We start from the raw sequence: 24,304 nt of genomic DNA on the forward strand, positions 1-24,304 counted from the left end.
ACACACACACACACACACACACACACACAGCACGAGTGGGGGAGGGGCAGAGAGAGAGGGAGGAAGAGAATCCCAAGCAGGCTCCGCACTGTCAGCACAGAGCCGGGCGCGGGGCTTGAACTCACCAACAGCGAGATCATGACCTGAGCTGAAATCAAGAGCTGGACGCTTAACCGACTGAGCCCCCACCGGGCGCCCCTCTTCCTCAGTGATCTGAATGCTTCTCCTTTACCCCCTGCCCTGGGCTCCACCCTCTCTTTTCCTGGGGGTGGTTGGCTCTCTGCTTTCTGTCCCGGGGAGGGGACGGACGGCAGGGGGCAGCTGCAAATTCTGAAGGCGGAGAAAAGAAAGGAAGGAGGAGCCCCATGTGGGGATCAAGACTAAGGATGGAAAACCCGAGAAGCAGCCGGTTCTCTGTCAGCAAGTAATGACGCCCAAAGTGCCCCTTCTGCCTTGAGCGGCTTCCCAAAGACTGCTCCCTCCGTTCCTTCTGCCATGGGGACTGCAACCTCCAGGAGAGGGGGGAGGCGAGTGGGAAGAAGCCCACAACACAGGCTGAGTCGGGAGGACACTCCGGGGGGGGGGGGGACCTGGATCTGGGGGGGCAGGGCTGGGGTGGGGGCCGGCAGAGGGGCAACCCTCCAAGGCTGCACCAGCCCAGCATCGGACAGCGCGTTTTCTGAACCACACTTCTCATCTTCTTTTGACAGTTGTGTGTGTAAAACCCCTCCAGTTGTATATTTTTAAGTTTATTTATTTTGAGAGAGAGAGCAAGAACAGGGGAGGGGCAGAGAGGATGGAGGGGGAGGAAGGGAGAGAGAGAGAGAGAGAGAGAGAGAGAGAGAGAGAGAGAGAGAGAGAGAGAGAGGATCCCAAGCAGGCTCCGCACTGTCAGCACAGAGCCCGACGCGGGGCTTGAACTCACCAATGGTGAGATCATGACCTGAGCTGAAATCAAGAGTCAGACGCTTAACTGACTGAGCCACCCAGGCGCCCCAGAACTGCTACAGATATTAAGGAAAGAGTGGAACCAAGAATCCTGTTGGGGCCAGCAGGCAGTTTTGATTCTGAGATCTGCAACCAGTTCGTTCGTGGACTCTCCCGCAGGAGAGGGAGCCAAGGGGTTAGGGAGACAGCTCCCCAGAGGGCAGACCAGAAATACCAAACTTTTTTTTACCCCGGGCCAGAGAATCAAAATTTTAGATTATGGGTCAAGAGGCAGAACTGAATTATGTATGGTATTAACAAGATTTAAAAAAAAAAATCTCCACACATTTTTTTATTGATGAAATTCAAAATACAGTAACTAAGTGCAGTTTTAAAGAATAATACAAGTTTGGGGCATCTGGGTGGCTCAGCCGGTTGGAGTGTCTGACTCTTGATTTCGGCTCGGGTCAAGATCCCAGGGTTGTGAGATCGAGCCCTGCGTCAGACTCTGTGCTGACAGCACAGAGCCTGCTTGGGATTCATTCTCTCTCTCTCTCTCTCTCTCTCAAAAATGAAAATTAAAAAAAAACATTAAAAATGAGAATACAAGTCTACTAATGAGAAGAATGGAACGTGGATGAGAGTATTTTGCTTAACTGGGTTCCGAAGTTAGTGTTCCCTATCACTGAAATCAACCGCACAGTTTGACTTTTTCCAACAGTGTAAAAAGGTAAAAACTTTTCTTAGCTTTTGGGGCATACAAAACCCAGCAGGCACCCGGACCACTGCTGATTCCGGGGCAAACCGCCCCGGGGCCCTCAAGGCCCGCCCCGGAAACCTGGCCACTTCTCTAAACCTCCCAGGCTGGGGTACACAGCCAACACCACACGGGCACCCAGAGAAGTGCAACTTCCCCACGCGCTTTCTGTCGACAAAAACCAAAAGGCTAACAGTGGGTGGTTCTGATTTGCCTCGAAGACAGCGCCTCAAACTTGAATCTCGAATGGACTCTGTGCCACTCAGCCAAAGTCATGAGATCACCACCGGGGAGGAGCCCGGGTCAGCGGTGGGGAGACAGTTGAAATGCAAGTTCCAGGACCCAGAGAGGTTCCGTCCTCAGGTTCCGTCCACAGAGTCTGATTCAATGGGCCCGGGAGTCTGAATTCTAACGAGTACCACCTCCGACCGGCCAGGTGATTTTACGGTAGGTGGCCCACGGGTCCTACTTAGAGCAACGCTGGCAGAGAGGAAGGGTGAGGAGGTGGGACAGGAATGCTGAAGTCCTGCATCATGAACAACAGTGGCCGTGCCCGCAGGTTGCTATTACGGGGTGCCACCTTCCTGCCCTCCTGACCCGCTCCTGTCTCAGAGAACCCTTCCCTTCCTGCAGCCCGGAGCTAGGAAATGCCGTTCAACCCATTTAACTGCTGAGATGCCGGGAGATTAGGTAGCTCACCCCAAGTCACCCGGCTAGTAAGGGGTGCAGCCAGAACTGGAGCGAGCCAGCATCACTCCAGGGCCTGGATCTTTACCTCTACAGCTTCTATCAAGTGGCTTCTGGTGACACAGGGGCTCACAAAGCCATTCTCGAAACCTAACAGTTTGGCAACACTTGGAAAGGAAGGGGAGTGGGGATGACAGCAAGGCACGGGGGACCCACTACGTTTCCAGTTCTTCAGACACAATCTGTGTCATTCTCACAACAGCCCTTCGCAGTAGAGGTGACCATCCATGTTTATCACACAGGGACATTCCTCAAAGGCCGGGGTGCAGCAGCATGCCTCAGCTCACAGGTGATAAGAACAAGAGCCTACCAGGGTCAAACCGAGGTTGATCTGGCCCCAAGTCCGCGCCACTGATGCTCACTGCTATCAGTTTTCTCGAACCTCAGAAAGCCCTCGGCTCTGTATCTGTCAGCTCTTGCCGCATAACAAGCCATGCCAGAACTCAGCAGCACACAGTGAGAATTTATCATCATCTCACAGGTATGTGGGAAAGCGGAGTCGGGTTTTCGCTACATGTGTTTATTCTGATGGAAAGACAGCAACTACCCAGGAGTTTATTATTCTCGTGGGTACAGTCTGGAGCTACCAGAAAGGCAGGTGGAAGTGTGAGATCCTCCTTATGGTCTAGGCTCAAAACTGGCACACTGCCACTTTTACCCTCATTCTATTGATCAAAACAAATCACAAGGTCAAGGGCAACCTCAGTGCGACAGGGCATATGTTTCTTAAGCAGAGGCTGAAGGGAGTAGGAAGAAAGCGAATATTTGCTGAGCAATAATCTAAAGGCTGGAACTCCTCTGCTGTCGTGTGTCCAGATGTTCTGATACTAGGACGCCAAGTGCTTAGTCTCAACGCGGGAGAAGCCAGACGTTAATTCCGCGACAGCAAGGCAGGCGACAGACATGAGGAAACCAGACAGGGTGGAGGGGCCCCTGTCTTGACTTCGGCTCAGGTCATGATCTCACGGTTCACGGGTGCAAGCCCCACATCAGGCTCTGCGCCGGCAATGTGGAGCCTGCCTGGGATTCTCTCTCCCTCTCTCTCTGGCCCTCCCCAACCCATGCTCTCTTGCTTCCAAAATAAGTAAATAAACTTAAAAAAAAAAAAAAAAGGAAGAAAGCAGATGAGTGTAAAACAACAGGGGGTGGTGGGGACTATGACTCTGCCCAGCCACTCCCTGGCTCCTGCAGACGACCGCGGATATGCAACCTTTCCACTGACCCTTGCCACCCTGGCCCTGCCTCCTGAGCGCCTGACCTGCCATCACAGGAAAGGTGACCCTCCGAGAAGCAACATTCTAGAAGAAACTTGCTTCTGTTCTTGCCGTATGGCGTAAAGAGACGTTCTCAGTACTGCTGGAGGTCTACCCGAGCCCTTCATTACGCCTTGCTGGGCTCCTTCCCCGGGAAATCGGGGATTTGTTCATCCTGCTGTTTTCCTCCCCCAGAACTCCTTACCGTGGGGCGGGATGGAGGCACAACCCGGTGATTAGTAGTGTAAAAACAGACAGGTTTGGTCAAAAGAGATTAGGATGATAACTAAGTGGCCTAAACGTTCTGCAAGACTGCCGTGTAGGAGGAACGAGAGTGAAGTGTAAGCACAGGTTGAGCAGCCGTGAGCAGAAGGATGTGACTCTGGAGAATCAGGGCTGGGCAGGGACCCGGGCACCAGCTGTCCCCCCAACACCTGCACCGACCTGCAGGCATCAGGAAGGACGTCCGGCCAAAGTCTGGCTCTGCCCCAAGCCCGATCTCCCACCACTGCAGTCACGGTCCTGTGTGTTAGGTACTGTCCCCTTGTAGTAGAATCTGCCATTTGTGTGTATTTCACATCCAGTCCTCTTTTTAGAACTGAAACAGCGCCCCAACATTTTTGAGGGCCATCCCCCCCAACTGTCACCGTACGTGATAGGGTGGGGCTGTTACTTCTAGTGCTGGATGCCAGCAGGAGTCGAAGACACCCCAGGCCACAGCTTCCGTGTACATCTTGTGAAGTAGGATGCACGGCCGAGGCTGTGGGGGCCACCTCGGCCACCGGCAGCCAGCACACGGTCAGCCCCAGCCGTGCCAAGCCCTACTGGAGCCTGAGCCAAAGAAAACATCAGTCAGGCTGATCCTGTCTTTGTTTAAAAGTTTGATATTCTGAGGTGGTTCAGAGAGTTGAGCATCCGACTTCGGCTCAGGTCATGATCTCACAGTTCGTGAGTTCGAGCCCCGTATCGGGTTCTCTGTTGTCACCCTGGAGCCTGCTTTGGATCCTCTGTCCCTGTCTCTCTCGGCCCCTCCCCTGCTTACTCTTTCTCTCTCAAAAATAAATGAAAACATTTAAAAAACTTTTAATATTTTGCCTTGTGGATATTTGCCATGGATCCTTTTTGTATAGATTTTGATTTGTAAAGTATTGCACCCCAACGTAATTTATCTCGATTTCTCAGCTTTTTGGCAGCCCCTGACATTTTGCACCTGACCTCAGTGCCTCACCCTGTTCATGGCCCTGGTATTTGCAGGAGGAAGGCCTGGGCTCTGGTCCCGGCTCTGCCTCTTACAGATCTATGTGACCTTGGGCGAGATGCTCAGCCCTCCTGAGCCCTGGTTAATGCATCTGTAAAACAGGGGTGCCGATACCCACTGGGCTAGATTAAATAAGATGATGTATGTAAATATTCCTTGTAAACGGCGATTACCTGAATATAAGCGATCTTCTGGCTGAACACAACTCCTCCTCCAACAGTGAATAGGAAAATTCATTTAGGGTCTGGCACTGGGCCAAGGGATGAGACTGACTATCCTACCAAATGCTCACCACTGCCCCCTGAGATTCGGACCACAGGATATAAATCCTGTAGTTAGAGGTCCCCCAGCTCTCCCAGATCCCGTGACAGGCACAGACAGGGGCCACCCAGTGGTGACTGTCAGATCTGGGCAGAAGATACCCGCTGCATAGATTCGTCAGAGCGAGGGAGGGAGCAGTGAGGGTCAGGCTCGAGACCCAGACTCCAGAACTGAGCCAGGCTGATCAACATTGCTCATCACCACATTTTGAGGCTGGTGAATTTTTGTCACTTTGTGTGGCTCTGGATCAGCTTTTACAACTGAAAACGACGATAAAATTCTGCACTCGGTGCCTGCCTTAGTCACTACAGCGAGAGACCTGTGTGGCTCAGGCTGCTCCCGGAGCGGACCGCTGATGTCGGCTGCTGTTGGCATTCGGTGCGAATGGCAGGTGGAAGCTTGGTGCCATCCTGGCCAAACCCAGAGCAGAGGAAGCAACCAAACAAAGCTTCTGTCTACAAACGGGTGAAGCCCCGTGTGTGTCTGTCAGCCGCTCCCGGAAAGCTGAATGACCTCTTGTCTACAGGAGCCCTCTCGTGACCATGAGACAAGAGCAGTCAAAATGTGAAGGAAAGCAAAGTAGAAAGACGTAAAAAAGAGCGAGCTCAGGTTCAAGATGTCACTTCTGAGCAGCTAAATCCATGCCAGCAACTCCCTACCTCTGGGCATCTGGTGTGAAAAAACAAATCTCCAACCCCCCCCACCCCCCCCACCCCCCCCCCCCGGCGCTCCCTGCCCACCATACATCTACTCGTTTAAGCCATTGTTGGTCAGGTTCTTGCTGTGTGCGGCCAACCCAGTTCTACGTGATACAGCTAGGGATCAGCCTCTTGCGCTGTGTATAATTCGGCTGCTCTTGAGCAAAGTGTTGCCTGCGGTGAGAGTTTCTGGTCGTTGGTCAATGAAAACGTGTCTGCATATGCATTTAATGTGCAGATGGACTTCCGAAACAAATATCTTACGCCATGAGGCTGCACAAATCTCCCGTAGTCTGTCCAACAAACAGCCACGAACATGTGTTAACGTCACAGAAGCTTAATATTAAAACAGAGCAAACTGCCTGAAGGCAAAAGCAGATCTTATGTGCATGCAACTGACTGGCCAGGCCTAAGTAACATCTAGAACACCAGCAGCAAGGGACTCTGGGAAACGGAATCGGGCGCTTTCTTGCCTCTGCGTATGGGAAACAGAAGGACAGAATCAGAAATGGACGCTAAACACCAGTCCGTGCCACCTACCACCTGTGGCAAAAGAGGGGCATCCTTGTATTTCAAACATCTCTTAAGATGTAATTTCAGGGGCGCCTGGGAGACTCATTCGGTTGAGCGTCTGACTTCGGCTCAGGTCATGATCCTACGGTTCGTGGGTTCAAGCCCTGTATCAGGCTCTGCACTGACAGCTCAGAGCCTGGAGCCTGCGTTCTATTTTGTCTCCCTCTCTCTGTGCCCCTCCCCTCTCATGCTCTGTCTCTCAAAAATAAATAACACCTTTTAAAAAATTAAAATGCAATTTCACGCTTAAGGATTAGCACAGAAAACAAATACATACCCATAAAACAGAAATAAAAATCTGGTAGCTCTAACAGGTACTTAGGCCAGTTAGTTAGGTTCCCAGCTCCTCTGTTCTTTTATGTCTGAAACGGACACCAGGATCTCCATCCCAGTTACTACGTGGGGCGTCTGTGAAAACAAAGTGGGATAAGGCACAGGCGAGTATTTGGCAAGTGGTCCAGGGCTACGGCGTATAAAGAGCTTCGAGAATCTGACCTACAGCTACGAGTCCGGATCGGTATTTGGGATGGAAAAAAATTAAAAAGACGACAATGGTTGATCAAGGCAAAATATACCCAGCTATGGCAGATGGGCTGAAAAAATATGAGGTTCACTTGGGGAGAGATGACGTCAGCTTTTAGAGATCTCGGTAAGCAACCCATCATTCTATAAGGCACACGTGATGTGTTTTCAAATCACAGTCAAGGGAACCGAGGATCAGATGGAAACTGGCTGTATTCAGTGTTCCGTCCAGCTGAGTTCTGTCCCTCTCACCTGTCTTGGCCCTGCCCCTCCCTCCAGACCATCCCCTCTGTCTGTGGACCGCATTAGCTTCATCTAGATGCCCCCAACAACTTTCCCCCTAAGGAGACTTGTCCCTCTAATCTCCCTTCACAGCAGATGGGGGAAACACCTAAAACTCAAATCTGACCATTCCACTCCCTCATCAGTAAGCTCTCCAAGGCTCCCTGCTGCTCCCAGGATCTGCCCCGAATTCTTGCTATCGTCTTTCCACTTTCTTCTTATCCTCTGACTCTCTGGTTCCATCACATCCCACTGGGGCAGTTACTCAAATCAGGCACAACTTCCTGCTCGTATTATGCCCCTAAGCATCTGCCCCTGCTATTCTCTGGTCCAACTCCTATTCAATCCTCAAGTCCCAGCTCAGTGGTCACCTCCTCCAAGAAGCCTTCTCCGAATCCCACCTACTGTCAGATCGCTCTCCTTCTGGGCTCCCAGAGCTGCCTGTACAAGTGGCTTGTGTCCGTCTTATCATCAACTACACAACATAGAAATAATCCATTTATATAACTCTCTAAAACCTGAGCCACTTTCATCATCCCCCCCCCCCCCCCCGCAACACACACACAGGGACTAGGATATCATCGTCTCTGGAACGGTAACCTTGGCACATGCTTAGCAGTGGCTCCCTATGTGCCAGACCCAGGGCCAAACATGAAGTCCTCCTAACCACCCTCTGAAGCAGGTCATGCGGTTATTCCTGATCTACAGACAAGGAGCAGGAAGCCCTGGGAGGTTTAGGGACCCTGCTCGACAGCATGTGGTTACTAAGGGAGACAAGAATGCAAGAATCCAAACCCAAGTCTTTCAATCCCTGGGACTTGGCATGCTCCCTGGTAACTATTTGCTGAGTCTAAGTGCAATTCTGGGAGTGAATAAACACGGCAAAAGTACTCGTGAGAGCCCCTGGCTGACTGCAGCCTGGAGGACCGAGGCCCTTGTGTTAAAGCAAGAAGGGGGCCAGGGGAGGCCTTCAGTCTGTGACCCTGCATTTCCTCTCCGATTGCCAACCTTGTCCCAGCAAGTAGCCCTGCCCTTTATACTTTGAACATCTTTCTGGGGGATCCCCAGAGAGCAGCTGAGCCTTCAACAGATGCCCCACATGTCCATGTAGGTAAGAAGTGGGGTCTATGCCTTGCCCCTATCTTTCTTCCTTCTTGCTATGAGCCGTATCTTTGCAGTAACATGTGAGGGTGGGAAACTCAGAGACCAAGTTGCTTTATGCGGCCAGGATCACACCAATAGCTATTAGTCAGTACTCTTGCCATCAAACTGAATTTATGAATGCATATACCTATCGACTCCAAACTTAATTAGCTTCAGGAATGGCTGGATCCAGATGTTCAAGTGATCTCATTAGAACTCCATCTTTCCCTCCCTGTCACCCAAGTTCTAGCTCTTCTCTTCTGTGTTGTCCTCACTATCAAAGACACTTTCTCCCAGCACTCTGGCTGCCAGCAGCTTCCGGTCTCCATCTCACCCATTCAGCCAGTTCCTAGCAGGACAACTTCTCTTTGCCAATAGTTCCCATATAAGTCCCCAAACCAAATCTTGCTGGTCTGGCATGGGTTTCCTGTTTGTGTCTGAGTCACCAAGGTAGATCAGGGAGAAAAACACATTCACTGGCCAAGCCTCAATCATGTGACCACCTCTAAAAATGGTGGTGGGGTAGGGGGTAACAGGTGGAATTCACCCCTACCCAAAATGCATGAACTAAGGGTAGAGGCAGCAGTCATGCCCAAAGAGAATTGAGGTCCCATTTCCAGAAGTGACTGCACAGGAAAAATCAAGACGGGCACGACCAAAGGTCTAGGTGAAACAGGAACTCTTTCTTCTGCAGTAAATTTCTGAAGCCTGAACCTGTGTCAGGGGCCCTGTGTCTCATCCCAGAATTAGGGATTCCAAGGAAGGTCCCTGAAAGTCCCCATAATGCAGGACATATGGGTTGTTGATGGTGGCAACCTTCCACTTCCTCTCTCACGTGTCTGGGGAAGATGGCATCAGGATTCAAAGACGGGGAAGAGCACAAGCTGTAAAAATAATCTGCTATTAAGCTCTGTGCCGGCACCAACTGTGGTGGCATTTGGAAGATGAACCAAAACCGTTCCTTTGGAGATAGCAGGCACTTTCCAAGTGAGCTGATAAAAAAGGAAGGCTTGAAGTAAAGTGACATTTACGTGCTAGGAGAAGCAGATCTTCTTTCTTACTCCAAAACCATTTCAGGAGCTGGGCAAGGGGGGCGTTGGCACGCGCTGTGGGGAGCATCTGGCGGGGGGGGGGGCGGGGGAGTGGGGGGGTTGTTGCTCGGCGGCCAGGTGGGGCTCAGCCTCCCATCCCTTGTGCTCTGAGGGGCCAACGCTGCCCCCACCCCCATCTGCTACTCTGCTACTGGCAAATTTAAATACCAGCCTGTTTCAGCTCAGAGATGTGGAAATTAAGAAAGGAAACGAGAGGCGGCGGGAAGGAAAGAAAAGCGATAAATCACTTTGGACTGCTGCCGCATTTGAATGTGCGTGGCGAGAGAGGCAGATCCATGTAGGAGGCAGAGTCTGGGAGGTGAAAAGACCCAAGTTCAAATTATAGCTTCACAAAGTATGCCAAGAGGCCTGGGGCCACTCGCCTCACTGAGCCTCATATTCCTCATCTGTAAAATGGGAGCACACCTTTCACAGGATGTTTCTGAAGGTTCAGGGCCATGGATAGATGGCAGCTGGTACAGAACTGGTGCTGAAGGACAGTGATCCTTCTTGCTTCTCTTTCTTCTCCTAGGAGGCTGGGTCCGAGCCACAACACGGCTCCATCATCCCCCCACCTACACCAGGAGGCAGCAGTGCTCATTTCCCTTCCAATACATCTCCCCTGGCCTTCTGCTCCTGCCTAGCCCTACTCTGACCTCCAGCACTTTCTCCATCCTCAGGCTCCACCCACATGGGCTGTTGCCTATTTTTCAAGTACCCAGGGCTTTTTGCCACCTCAAGGCCACCATGCTCACTGTCCCTTCCTCTCCCACCCCTATCCTTCCTAGGGTCAGCTCCCTCTCATCATTTGGTCTCTGCCTAAATGTCACCTCCTCCAAGAAGCCCTCCTTGACCACCCTGGTGAAAGCAGCTGTCCACACTTCAGTCACACTCTCTGGCTCATCTCTTGAAAATGATCTCATTTATCTATTAGTTCTTATTCCCGAAGGAGACTATAAGCCCTAATAGCTAGGAAACACTTCCATCTTGTTCATCTGTGTGTCCCCTAGCGCTGGATGTGTGCCTGGCACAGAACAGGAACTCACATATTTGAGGAAGGAGGGAAGAAAAAAGAAAGGAAGGTGAGAGTAGAGAGGGCAAGAGGGAGAAAGTTGGAGGCACATCCTCCACCCCATTCTGGAGCTTCTATCCCCCATCCCAATCCCAGGTGCTGGCTCCCTTCACACCTACACCCAGCCCTCTCACCACCCCCCACCCCCAACACACCATACTGGACTCCAACGCCTGGCTTAACCCTGTGTAGACAGCTGCCCTCATATACAACATTCCACCATTAGAACTTCCTTCCGTCTCGAGGGCCAGTCCGGCTCACAGACCACCTTTCCACATCACCGTACTCAGGGGTCAAGCATAATAGTCATCCATTACTTCCCTCTGTCCCCTGTACTGCCCCTTCAGGGCACAGAACCTCCACTCAGCCACACTCAGTCCCTGGAGCTTGGATTGGAGCCCACCCCACCCCCTCCTCCAGGAGCTGAACACGTGACCCAAACCCGGCCAGTGAGAACACAGCATTGTCCTGGCCCCACCCCCACCCCCACCCCGCGATCGGCTAGGAATGGTCCTAAGACTCCAGCTGGGCGGCCCTGGACGTTGAATTCCAGGACCCTTACCACGTGTTGACCCGCAAAGTGGTGCTGTTCCTCTGCCAAGCTCCTGTAGGTGTAAGCCTGGAGCTGACGGCCATCTTGCCACAGCGTGGGACCAGCCTGCCTGAGAATAAAGCCAGCACGGAGGGTGGCAGAGCTCAGAGGCAGGCAGTTCAGATGGCATCATTCGAGCACCTGGATGCCTATTTACCCGAAAGTAAACGCCCCTCCTGAAATCTCCAGTGACCCCAGCCAGTGAACTCCCTTTGGGGCTTAAGGCGGCTGGACTTGAATTTGTCACTTGCCACTAAAACTGTGATTTGTAAAGCGACCATTAGTTAGTGGCTAGTGACTGAGACGTGGGGAGGCGGCCAGGGGGCAGAGACTACCAGTCACGGAAAGAGGGCCACCCTTCCCCACACTGGTCTGTGGCACACGGGGGGCGACGGTCCCCTCTAGAAGGGGGAAGAGGCAGACAAAACTCCAAAGGCCGACTGGAGCAGAAGTCAGCCGGGGCGTTGACCGGGGAGAACCAGCGTCTTCCCAGAGGGAGGGATTCCTGAGCGCCTCTGCTGGCAGGCCCAGCCGCTTGGAGAGCCCTGCTTCCCTCCAGCCCTCTCAGGGTTTCAGGCAGCCTAGAAATCTTTCAAGGCAAAAATAAATCCGAGGCACTAGTCGTATCTTTAGAGGAAAAAGACTTCCTCAGCCTTCTTTAGGGCGCACAGCATTTTCAGCACGCAGGATGCCTCCCACGTGCCATCCGCTCCCAGGCCCATATAAGGCACGCCTTCTGGATGCTCTATACACTCAAAATGGTACCTGAGGGCCAGCTGGGGCGCGTTCCAGCTCTCTCCGCCAGGCAAGTACTCACCTGAGCCCACAGAAGGAAACTATTCCAGAAAAATGGCCCCACGAGTGCGGGGGAAGGTGGGGGACGTACGGCCCAGCTCCCCAGAGCCACGCTTGGGAGCAGAAACACAGCTGGGGGCGTGAGGCACCAGCAAAGGCCTTGTCTGTGTGCCAGGTGTCCACTTCTCAGGAAGAGTGACGGCCTCTGGCGCTCCTGGGATCTCTGACTCTAGGGAGAACGTTCTTTCCCAGCTTCTGAGGCCCGGAGGAGGTCCTGGCCGTTTGGAGGCTGGGCTGGGATTTGCGGGGTCCCGGACTCGCCTCACTGGCTGCGGCTGCTCCTGAGGCTCAAGAAATGGCCTCGGGAGGACATGAGGAGAAGCCCCGTGCTGGAGCTGCAAGAATGTGGGCTTTCAAGAACCCAGCCCCGGGTCTGAACCACACCCTGCTGTTGGCCTCACTCTTCATGCTGCGGATTGGAGGCTCGGAAACCACCACCTTCTGGGGCGCACCTGTCCCTCCCTCTGAGCTCCAGACCCATAATACCAACCTCCAGCTGGACATCTTGGCTGAGACATCCAACAGGAGTCTCAAACTCCACACCTCCTAAACTGAACTCCCAGCTCTGGCTCCCCCTCCTCCCCCTCCCCCTCGCTCAGTGAATGAGGCCTCTGATCCCCCCACCAAATTATGGTATTTCCCTGATTCCTCCTTTCTCCGTCTTGCCACCCGCAGAAAATTAGTTACCAACTCCCGGTGATTCTCCCTCCTAAAGCGCTCACCCAGCTGGCACTTTCCAGCCCAGCCTCCTCTTGCCTGGATTATCTCAACAGACTCCTAACAGGTTTCGCTGCCCGCACTCTGGTTTGTTACTGACAGTTCACTCAGCAGCCAGACTGGCTGTCCCGAAACACGAAACACGAAGGCAGTCCTGTCCCTCCCCTTTCAACCCCCTGCAGTGGTAATCCTCTGCCAGCCCAGCAAGTCTCATTTCCTTGCCAAGCCTTTCCTGATCTGACTTCCGGCCTAGCAAAAATAAAGTATTCGAACGTTTTCTCTAAACCAGGCAAACTTTTTCAGTAAAGGGCCAGATAGTAAATATTTTAGACTTTGTGGGCCATATGGTCCCTGTCACAACTACTCAACTTGCTGTTGTAGTGCGAGAGCAGCTGAAGACATTATGTAAATGAATGGCTGCGGTCATGTGCCAATAAAACTTTATTTACAGAAACAGGTGGTGGGTGAGCGTTGACCCATGGACCATGGTTTGCTCTAAAGGAATGACCTAATTACCCACCATTTCCACATCTCGGGGGCCACATCTAGGAAAAGGGGATAATGCCCATATTGAAGGGTTAGTGGAGGATTTGAAAGAACTTGTCAAGTTCTCACATAGTAGGTGCTCAAGTGGTGATCGTTATCATTAAGTCTATTATATAAGTCTCTTTTTCTGCATGGTTAAGAATCAGTCAGCCCTGACTCCATAGCAAGGTTTACAAGGATAGAGACCCTTCTTTTTCTGAGGCCTGATGATGCACCATGCATTTATGGAGGTGACAGGAAACCAAACAGCTGAGCACCTACTATGTGCCAGGCACTGGGCTTCACACTGTAAAGTGGTCAGAATAAATCAAGGCAATATTCACCCCCTGAGGCCAAGTCTAAAGAAGTGGGGAGAGAGGGGAGAGCTACAAGAAATTCTTTGTTCATCCCGACTGCATGCCTGCTATGTGCCAGGCTTCACGCAGGCTCTAGGGTTGCCCAGAAGTATAAGGGACAAGCTCTGCCTTTAAAAAAAAAAAAAGGCACCGCCTAGAGAAATTGTTTCCTCCCGTTTTTAAGTTTATGTATTTATTTTGGGAGAGAGAGACGGACAGAGAGAGATTCGCAAGCAGGCTCTGCACTGTCAGTGTGACAGCATATGCAGGGCTCAAATTCACAAACCACGAGATCACGACCTGAGCCAAAGTCAGACGCTTAACCGACTGAGCCACCGAGGCGCCCCGGAACTATTTTCTCTTAAATGCTAAGCTTCTCCCTATCCTTGAAGCCACATTTCCTCCCCAAACGGAGACACAGATTCAATCCACCTTGGGTCCCTCCATGGCTCTCTAGGCAGGCCTACCTCCCCTCTATCTTCTGGATGGGACCTGGGGTTCTCACACTGAATGGAAATACAAGGGGTATGGGGCTGCGGGACCCCAGAGGTCCTGCCCCACTCTACGCCTCCTCCTTATCCTAAGCCACATGGGCATAAAACTCCCGCAAGTTCTCTGGGCTGTGAGCTCCTCAAAGCCAGGCCCTGTGGGGCACCTGGGTGGCTCAATCAGTTAAGCATCGTACTTCGGCTCAGGTCATGATCTCATGGTTTGTGAGATCCAGCCCCGAGTTGGGCTCTGTGCTGACAGCTTGGAACCTGGGGCCTGCTGTGGATCCTGTCTTCTTTCTCTCTCCCCCACTCTTTCTCTCTCAAAAAAAAAAAAAAAAAAAAAAAGAAGCCAGTCCCCATCTCTCATGTAGCCCTGTAGTCCCAGCACAGGGTCTGATGAGGGGCAGGCCTTCCACAGCGTGAGCTGGAAGAATGTGCACCCTCTTTGTTTCCACTTTTCCTATCCATCGCTGTGTGCGGCCCACAGCTCTTGTTTTTGTTCTCAGCATCCCTGGCCCTTCCGGCAATAGTGCCCTAGTCTCGGGGATGGGCAATGGGACGCCACCAAAACGCCGAAACATGCAATCGAAGCCTAAACTAATCAAAGCGTGACACCTCCTAGCCATGCCCACTACTTCCCGGACAGGCGCTTGGGCCAATGAGGGAGGAGACCCCCCCCCACTCTTTCCCACTTACTGTGAGCCCATGAGGAGTACTGTTGGCAGTTGCTGTCACCGTCTTGCTCCCGGGCAGAGCAGGAGGCAGAACCCAACAAGGAGGAAAAGCAGAGCTCAGTGATGGGCAGAAGCTAGGGTCCTGCTCACATTCACATTCCTGAGGATCAGTCTGCCCCGGATTTTTCTTTCACACGAATCAATAAATTCCCTCACCCTCTCTCTCTTTTCACTCAAGCCATCTGGCAACCAATTTTCTGTCCCATTTGAACCAAAAGTGTTCTAACAGACACCTCATTTGGGGCCCGTCTCCTTCTTTCAATGAGAATTCCAACGTACCTTTTAAGGAGACACCCTCCCCTCCTCTCCGTGAATCTTTCCCGGAGGCCCAGCTGGTTCATACGGGGTGGTCATTCACAACAGCATTCTACGGTCACTTCAAGGAGGATTAAGGATGACAACCTTGACGGCTTGTAGGACTAGCGCTGGGACTTGGTCTCAGCTTGTCTCAACATCCTATTTAGATTCAAAACCACGTGTCTCCTCATTTCTCGCAGAGACCGCCAAGCTCCACGGGGTAAGTCATGTCCGATGGATTCAACAAGCAACGATTAAGTGCCTGAGGTGTCCTACACGCTGGTGAGAAGCCGTGAACGCAGACATGAAAGCAGACGATTGCTTCTTATAAAAGCTCTGTGCGACGGGATGTTTCCAGTTACGAGTCATGGAGAAAGGCCACTTGAACTGGCTGGCGCAATGGAGGGGATCGGTATCACGCACGCAGAAAGCGCCGGTAAGCTCAAGCCTCCGCGTGGATGATCCAGAAGCTTCGCAACGCCACCGGTGCGCAAGTGTTTGCGGTTTCTCAGCTCTGCGGGCTCAGCGACACCTCTGCCAGGCCGGCCGCACCCCAGCGGGTCCACCCTTCCGCACGTAGGCTCTTTCCCCAGAAGGCAAGCACAGGACAAAACAAGATGCGCCCTGATTGGCCCCCCCCGGGTCACATGCTCGCCTGCGAACCAATGACTGGCTCGTGTGGAAACCGCTGCTCCCTGTAAGCCAATCAGGGCCTCCCCCTGGAGCAAGGGGGTGGAGTCAACTGTCCCCCAAGCGTGGGCCGCGTGGAGGTGGGGTGCGAGCCTAGGAGGGAATTCTGGAAGCTTGAGGAAGGCTGAAGGGGAAGGAACGGTGGTGGCGGACGCCCACTGACGGTTCTCAGAGGTGGGAGTCGCTTCAGGGTACCCGGAGCCGATGCGCAAGCCCTTCTTGCTGCCTCTATCCCTGGGCTGCCCTCGCTACACATGCACAGGGTGGCTTCATGGTCCCGGTGGCTTTAGCAGCCGCTCCCAGTGTATGTGAAGCGCCTCGTAGCGCCAGATGCTACAGTGCCCCACATTGGCCATCCATGGGCTCACCTAACAGCATCGGAAAGCGTGGTTATTTCCCTTTTGCAGGTTAGGCCACTGAGGCCTGGAGAGCCAAAGCGACCTGCCCGATGTTGTCGGCCTGAACGTACAAGAGTCAAGGGCGCACCCAGTTGTCCTCAGATTCCTAGTGTTGGGAAGGCACTAGTCACATCCTTGGGCTGGGCTCACTGGGTGGGGTTGCAAGGTAGGAAACAGAAGCCACTTCTCTGCTGAGCTGTTACCTTTGCCCTTGAAACAGTCCCACGTGTTTGGAAGGATTTCCCCCAGAGTCCTTGGTAAATGCCCGAATTGGCCATCTCTGCTGATGAATTTAACTTACCTTAAAAAAAAAAAAAAAAAAAAAAAAAAAAAGGTTTATTTATTTAGAGGGAGAAAGAGAGAATCCCAAGCAGGCTCCACACTGTCAGCACCAAGCCCAACTTGCGGGGCTCAGACTCACCAAGGGGAGATCCTGAGCTGAGCCGAAATCAAGAGTTGGATGTTTAATGGACTGAGCGACCCACGTGCCCCTAATTTCCCGTTACACTCTAGGAAAATGTAAGAGAAGTGTCCCCTTCAGACCATATGATGCTCTAAAATCCGTGTGAATTCTGCCTAAAAATAAGCTCAACGTCCCATTACGTTGTATTATTGGATAACAGCGACCATCACTTTTTAGAATCAGCAGAATCAACACGAGTTGTTGACTTTGTCCAGAGGGTTGGCAGGGGCCTTGTTTCACAAATCGTATCACTTCGGGACGGGTGTGGGGCGGGCAGGCAGGCAGAGAAGCAGGGCCAGACAACGGTTGGCCACTTCCAGCTGCAGCCGCCTGTCCGCTAGAGGCACGGGTCTGCCTCTCTGGGCTTGGATAAACTCTCAGCTTCTCTCTTCAGCTGGGTCTACACCCTCTCCTCTGGGAGTGAGGATTCCAAGAAACCCTATTCCCCCCACCAGGGTGGGGCGTATGTGCGGGAGAGAATGAGCTAGAAGCTGCACGGCCGTCTCCACCTAACAGAACAGGGCACTCTGCATTGAACACTCATCGAGGCCCCAGCGCTGGAAGTTTCCACTTGCTTTCCTCTTTCTTGACTCCGGAAATGAGCTGCTTTTGCTTCTGCGGGAAGCAATCTGCTCCAGTTTGGTGGAACTTGTCTCCTGGAACTTTTGATTTCCTCCTCGTGTTCGCTTTACTCCATTAAGCTTCACCTCCAATTCAGCTCCGCTCTACAGGGGTCCCCGGCGAGAAAGCGCTCAGCAAAGCTGATAGAGACACACAGGAGGAACATGCCTTGGGACACTGGAATCAGGGGTTCCCCCCGCCCCCCCCCCCCAGGAGCTGTGTGGCGTTAATCACGTTACTTGATAACTCCTGAGGTTCGGGGCACCTGCTTGAGCGTCCGACTTCGGCTCAGGTCATGATCTCCTGGGTCATGAGTCCAAGCCCCGTATCAGGCTCTCTGCTGTCAGCACAATCCTCTGTCCCTCCCTCTCTGCCCCTCCCCTGCTTGCGCCCTCTCAAAATAAGTAAAATATTTAAAAGAGATACTCCTGAGCCTCATCCGTAAACTGGGAACAAAAGTGGCACTTACTCCTCTGGAGGTGCCTCCTCCTTTTCTCTGGTGGACCACCAGCTCTCCTCCATCTTAGGTAAAGGGCTAGAAAACCTCAAACCTCCTTCCGATCAGACTGCCATTCCTCACTCCCGTCCACCCTCGAATTCTGGAGCTGCCGCAGGCCTATTTTATATAGATGTTGTGAAGTTTTAATGAGCACATAAAATGCCTACCGCAGTGTCTGGGCCTAAAAAGCACCCATCGCAGGGTCCTGATTATTATGACCTGATGTTCAGTCTTCAGGATCTCTGTGCCTCAGTTTCCCCATCTGTGAAATGAAGATAAGAGGAACAGAAGGTCTCATGAAGTGAGGTATAAATGAGCTGTTACCACAGTGCCTGGCTCATAGAAAAGACTCAGTAAATGTTGGCTATTAATTAAAAATTGAAATAAATACTTGAGAGACAGCAGGGCATGGTCTGTGGTTTCACATGGTCTCCTTCTAGCATTTACCACTTACTATCGCTTAGTAGAAAAGTTCTCCACCCTCGCTGAGCCTCCGTTTCTTCTCCTCCCAATGGCGAAAATGATTATATGGCTTCATAGAGTTTGCTGGGAGGGTTCATTCATTTTAAATGTCTCACTGTGCAAACCCAGTGACCGTAGCAGACCTGGCTGGTCTCCTTTGAAAGACTTGCTCACAAGGCTGGCCCCTGGGTGGCATCTGAGAAGGTGGGCTGCGGGAGGATTCCCACCATTCCAGGACAAGTGTAGCTCACCGGGCCTGAACAGAATGCAGAGTGTGCTTCCTCCTGGGAGATTCGGTACGTGTCAGCCAGACTGCCTATGTGGCCAGCCCAAATAATGACCTTGGGCTCTCGGTACCTGTGCCATGATTAGTCCTCAGAAGTTGAAGCCTCAAATACGGGTTCCTATCATGGTCATGGCTCAATGTCCTTACTTGCAAGAATCAAATCAAAGAGACCAGTTTTCCCTAAAAGTAAATTTTTTTTTTTTCAAGTTTCAAACGATATCCAAGAATCTAAGGCTGGCAAGGACACAAATATGAACTCATGAGAGTATTCGTGGCCTCTTTTACCTTCAACCCTAAAGAAAATTCTATCAGCTTTGTTTTTGCTCTCTTCCTCCCCAATCCAGGATGGAGTCTTGTCTGATTGGTGACTGAGCCTTTTCTCAATTGAACGCAAGAATCCGTAAGGGAGATAAATTAAGGAAGGGCTAGTGGGGGTTACCATGGGAACTTCGAGGACTTCAGCTGGGGACTTCCAACAGATTGGGGAAATAAGGGAGAGGGATCAAAATCAAAGAGCCCAAGAGGGTTGAGTTAGAGTTTTTTTGGTTTATGTCATTTTGTTTAAGTGGGAGATAAAAAGAGGAACAAATAACCTCATGGCAGCCGTTGTATATTGTAGAAAGAAGGATTGTAAAAGGAAGTTTGGATATGTATTATCCGTGGGTCCCTTCTTTGGCACACTATTCAAAAGGCTCCAATATATATTCAAATGACTCTTGGTGAATTTGGGGCTGCTAAACTGTTTTTGTTTTTACACAGATGCCTTGTCATACTGGACCTCCGTGCAACTGGGCTTTACGTGGGTTATATAAGCCATAGTTATTCCGCAGCCATCGGTCATATTCCTTGTGTGTGTGTCTCTCTCTCTCACACACATGCAAAGTATTCTATTTCAGAATCTGCCAAATGATACGCACTATCGCTAACCTTCCCTCCTCAGGCAGATTTACTTCTCAAGAAGACCGGGGCAGATACAGACATCGGGTACCGCTCACACCTAGACTCAGAAACCTGGGTTGGTTCAGTGATGAACCCCAGTGTGCACCATCATGGCTCCCAGCCTGAGCCCAGCAAGGGCCCCGCTGTCTGAATTCTTTTAGGTCCCAATCTCTGACAGTTTAGGCTTCTTAGTATTCTGAATTTCAGAATCGTCATTATACATGCAAGACACAAGATCAAAATTCCTTAAGGGAAGAGGACCTCAACAAACTCCTAGAGGGCTAACAGCTCACAGATTCTGGAATTAAAGACAAATTAGTAACATCAGCAGAACACGGGCCCCTGAAGACTCCTGAGTTTAGAGAAGAAAGGAAAACCAAATTCTTCAAAGGAGGCTTCCAGATGTATCATCCGGGCAGAGTGTGATCGATGCAAATTTAAAAGGTACAAATGTGGGGCGCCTGGGTGGCTCAGTTGGTTGAGGGTCTGACTCTTGATTTCGACTCTGGTCATGACCTCACGGTTTGGGGGACTGAGCCCCACGTCGGGCTCTGTGCTGGCAGCATGGAGCCTGCTTGGGACTCTCTCTCTGCCCCTTCCCCGCTTGCACGCATGCTCTCTCTCTCTCTCTCTCTCTCTCTCTCTCTCTCTCTGTCTCTCTCTCAAAAATAAAATAAATAAACATTTAAAAATTAAAGAAATAAATAAAAGGTACAAATGTTATTGGAAGGGGCACCTCACAAAGAAGACACCCGAAATGGCTGTAAGCGTACAAAAAGGTGCTGCTGAGCTTTAACACGTCTCAAACACCAAGTGTTGGCAGACAAATAGAGCACCTGGAAAGCCTCAGCACCGCTGGTTGTGGACAGGTGAAAAATCGGGGCCAACCACTTTGCCAAAGCTATTGCGTTGAATAAATGTGTAACTTTCGACCCGGCGGTCCCGCTCCTTGGAACTATCCCCAACAGAAATGCAAACGTATGTTCCCCAAACACACGTACAAGGATGTTCACGGCAGTATTATTCACAGATAGTCTCAAACCACAACCTACCCCCAAAAGCTCGACAAAAGAACAGATGAATCAGATGTGGTATATCCACACCATGGAGTGTTCCACGGTAGGGACTGGAAAATACGGCTTTGTGTTTGTCACCCAGACTGCTGTCTTTCGTGAATAAAGTTTCATCAGAACATAGCCGTCCATTGGTTTGAAGACTGTCTCTGGCTGCTTTCGCCCAATGGCAGTGGTGCCGAACGGCTGTGATAGAGATCAAATGGCCGGAGAAGTCTCCTGTATTTAGTGTCCGGCCCTTTACAGAAAAAGTTTGCTGAGCCCTGCCCTACACTGAGGGGAAAACAACGTATAACTACCTACAATAATAAGGATGTATCTCCCGATGAGGAATTAAAGAAGAGTTGGTTCTATTTTTATAAAGTTGAAAGCAGGCAACACTACCCCATGACGTGGATGTGAGAAGTCAGGACAACTTACCCTTGGGACACATGGTGACGGGAGGGGATGTAAAGCTTTATGGGTACTGACCGTGCTCCGCTCCTGGGTCTGTATGCAGGTGACACGGATGCGTCCTCTCGGTGAAAATCCAACCCGCGGTGCACATATGTGCACGCTTTTCTCTCTCCAATGGCTAGTTCAGTGGATCGTCTTTTACAAACATCACCGGGGCTCCCTGTGTCCCAATAGAAAACTCCAAGCCCCCTGCTTTGCTCTCTCATGTGTTTTTGCCTTCACACAGGTGGAGAGTTCCCCCGGCAGGCACTCCTCCCGTTCTCTTTGATAGAATAACACAAACTCACTCTTCAAAACCCAGTTCAGTCGCCCCTCATCCAGGATGCTTTCCTACCACGTCCCAGCACTCACAGACAATCCAGGGAGAGAGAGAGAGAGAGAGCGCGCACACCTAGAGGGTGACACTGGATTTCTGGGTAATTTGTTACGTGGCATCTGAAGGCAAACTTAAGTTATTTTTGGAGAATAAAAGAAGTGTGACTGGCTGAATCTTGAGTGTTTGTCACATGACAGGCCAGGTGGGCATCCCTAGAGAAGCTCAGTAGTTTGTAGTCTAGACCAGTCTCAGTTTAACCCATCTAGAGTTGAGGGGAGAGTAGCTTGGTGTGGTGGAGAGAAGGTGGGACATACTTGGAAAAAAGATCTGGTTGGCAGTCAGGAGACAGGGAAGTTCAAGCAACCACGAGGCCAACCCTAACCGCCTTGAGCAAAGGGCAGAATTTGTCTCGCATCACAGAGAAACCCAGGATGGGAAGTGATGAGTTCAGTTAGGGCTCGATCCAGCCTTGGAAGTGACACCCGTCGTCAAGAATCTGCCTCCTCTCTTTTGGCTCCTTTCCGTCCACCCCACCTCCTGGGTTTCACACTCTGACGGGGGGTCTCCCTGCAACCCCAGAAGCTCCATGCACATGTCTTTAAGCCCAACAGAAAGAACGAGTTTTTCTTTCACAACAATTCATGAGTGGTGGCAGGGCCACATCTCCTTTGCCTTGCTTGGCTCACGTGCCAACTAGCCCCTGGCTGAATCCGCGTAATCTGGGGATGGAACGTGGAAGTCAAGAATTGCCCCGGCAGCAGGGGAGGAGGAGGAGTGGGTGCCATCCAAACCTTGCACGGCCTGAGGGTGAAGGAGGGATAGGCCCCCACAAAGGAAAATCGAGGTGCCGTGACCAGTGGGGGAGGATGGGAGGCTGAGCAGGTCAGAACTACAGCCGTACCAGCAACTGCTTAATTACTGTGACCTGAAAGAATGATGTTTCCTGGGGCGCCCGGGGTCGCTCAGTCGGTTAAGCGTCCGACTTCGGCTCAGGTCATGATCTCACGGTCCGTGGGTTCGAGCCCCGCATCGGGCTCTGTGCTGGCAGCTCAGGGCCTGGATGGAGCCTGCTTCAGATTCTGCGTCTCCCTCCCTCTCTGCCCCTCCCCCACTCATAACTCTGTCTCTCTCGAAAATAAATAAACATTAAAAAAATTAAAAAAAAAAAAGACTGATGTTTCCTGATCTGTACAAGGGTGTGGCTGTCCTCACTGCACAGGGACAAGGATCGCGTGTGCCACCTGGAGCCAAGCACCTGGCGCTCAGTGGGTGTCTGATAAAAGGTGGACCCTTCTCTACCGTCTTGTCTTTGTGTCATTCCCCAGGGCTGGCGATGAGGGTCAGGTGCACAGGCCGCCCACCCTGCAGCCACTGTGGAGCCCCTGGCTGTGTAAGGGTCCCTGTCAATCACAGCCGCTTGACCTCGAGGAGAATCATTATGCTTTTTTAAAATCATACAATGGAAACAAACAAGAATCAAGCCTCAGATTAATTCAAGCGTAAGAGTGGAACACATTTTGTGATCTGCAAGTTAAATGTGGATTCAGACCACATCCTCACTCCAGTTTAATTTTTTTTTTAACGTTTACTTAGTTTTGAGAGAGAGGGAGAGAGACAGGGCGCGAGCCAGGGAGGAGCAGAGAGACAGGGAGACAGAATCCGAAGCAGGCTCAGGCCCTGAGCTGTCAGCACAGAGCCCAACGCGGGGCTCAAACCCACGGACTGTGAGATCACCATCTGAGCCGAAGTCGGACGCTCAACCGACTGAGCCCCCCAGGAGCCCCGACCCTCACTCCAGTTTAAAAGTCACATCCTCCTGGGCTGAGGTGGGAAGGGACAGAGGGAGGGGGCAGGAGACTTGGCTTCGTATTGTGGCTCTGACACTGACGCTGACTAATCAGTGTGACCTTGGGCAGTCTGCTGACCTACCACAGGCCTCAGCTTTCTCATCTGTAAGATGGAATCATTGTCACGAAGATTGCAGGCGTGACTGAAGTAGGCAGAGTTCAGCGGCAGAAACAGAAGAGCCGTCCTACCTGTTTCGAAGAGAAATCGGGAGAGGGTACTAGGTGCCTACAGAAACCACGGGGAGTTCACGACGAGCGGTCCTGGGTTGGGTCTCCACCAGAAACACGGCAGAACCGGCCCACCAGGGGCCTCGTGTGTCCACCTCCGTCAGGAAAGTGGACACCCAGGGGCTGCCTCCGGAACCGCACGCTTCGGGAACACACAACAAAGGCCGGGGTCCTGGGAGCGAGAGGCCTTCACCGAAGGATCCTGACGCACCTGGCCCGCCTCTCGGGCCAGTCCTGACCGACACCATCTAAACTCTCCCTAAAGCCCTCCTGGTTCCCGGCATCAGGCAGGGAAAGAAGGAGGCTGTCAGACGTGTGATGATTAAGGATTGTCCCTGAGCCCCAACCTGCCCTCTGTGCTCCTCCCGCGACACTGGGCTGGGACTCTGGAAGCCACCCGTCTTCTCTGCCGGCTGGGAGGGGCTGGAGGACGGGGAAGCACGGTCTCTCCCGTCTGCATGCCCGTCCAGGACCGGTCAGCATCCAGCCGGGACACGGTGGCCCCAGCAGGGTCACGGTGCCACTCTGCGGCCGGCCGGAGCCCCGCTTCGGGCCCTTCGAAGTCTCGGCAGGTCTGGCCTTCCCTGGGACCCCCAGCCCTGGCGCGGCAGACGCTCCCCAAACTCACGCCCTCAGCGGCGGCTTTGTGTTCTCCCTTCGCCTCCGCAGTTCTTTAATACTTAGGTCACCGTCCTTTAGATTAAGTGTATGAAGGCAGCTGGTGTGATTTGTCCCCTGACGGGCCTCTCGGCCACATGCAGGGCCTTTGGCGCCCAGCTCCTCCTTCAGGGGCCGTGGGACCCGCCGGCAAGTGG

General features: G+C 52.1%; 2 long non-coding RNA genes across 2 annotated transcripts in view; one reads left to right on the forward strand and one right to left on the reverse strand.

Annotated features, from left to right (window-relative positions):
- Positions 1–15,913, reverse strand: part of LOC122237155 — a 54,637-nt gene extending 38,724 nt beyond the window's left edge. Inside the window, exon 1 of the long non-coding RNA XR_006215367.1 lies at positions 15,194–15,913. This is a non-coding gene — a long non-coding RNA (uncharacterized LOC122237155). The remainder of the gene's footprint in view (positions 1–15,193) is intronic.
- A 95-nt stretch (positions 15,914–16,008) lies between these two features.
- On the forward strand, positions 16,009–17,698 carry LOC122237156. Its single transcript, XR_006215368.1, has 3 exons — positions 16,009–16,075; positions 16,309–16,465; positions 17,157–17,698. It is a non-coding gene; the product is annotated as an uncharacterized LOC122237156 (long non-coding RNA).
- Positions 17,699–24,304: the final 6,606 nt, after the last annotated feature.

Source organism: Panthera tigris, chromosome A3 (assembly GCF_018350195.1).
Source record: "Panthera tigris isolate Pti1 chromosome A3, P.tigris_Pti1_mat1.1, whole genome shotgun sequence".
NCBI classification, from domain to species: Eukaryota; Metazoa; Chordata; class Mammalia; order Carnivora; family Felidae; genus Panthera; species Panthera tigris.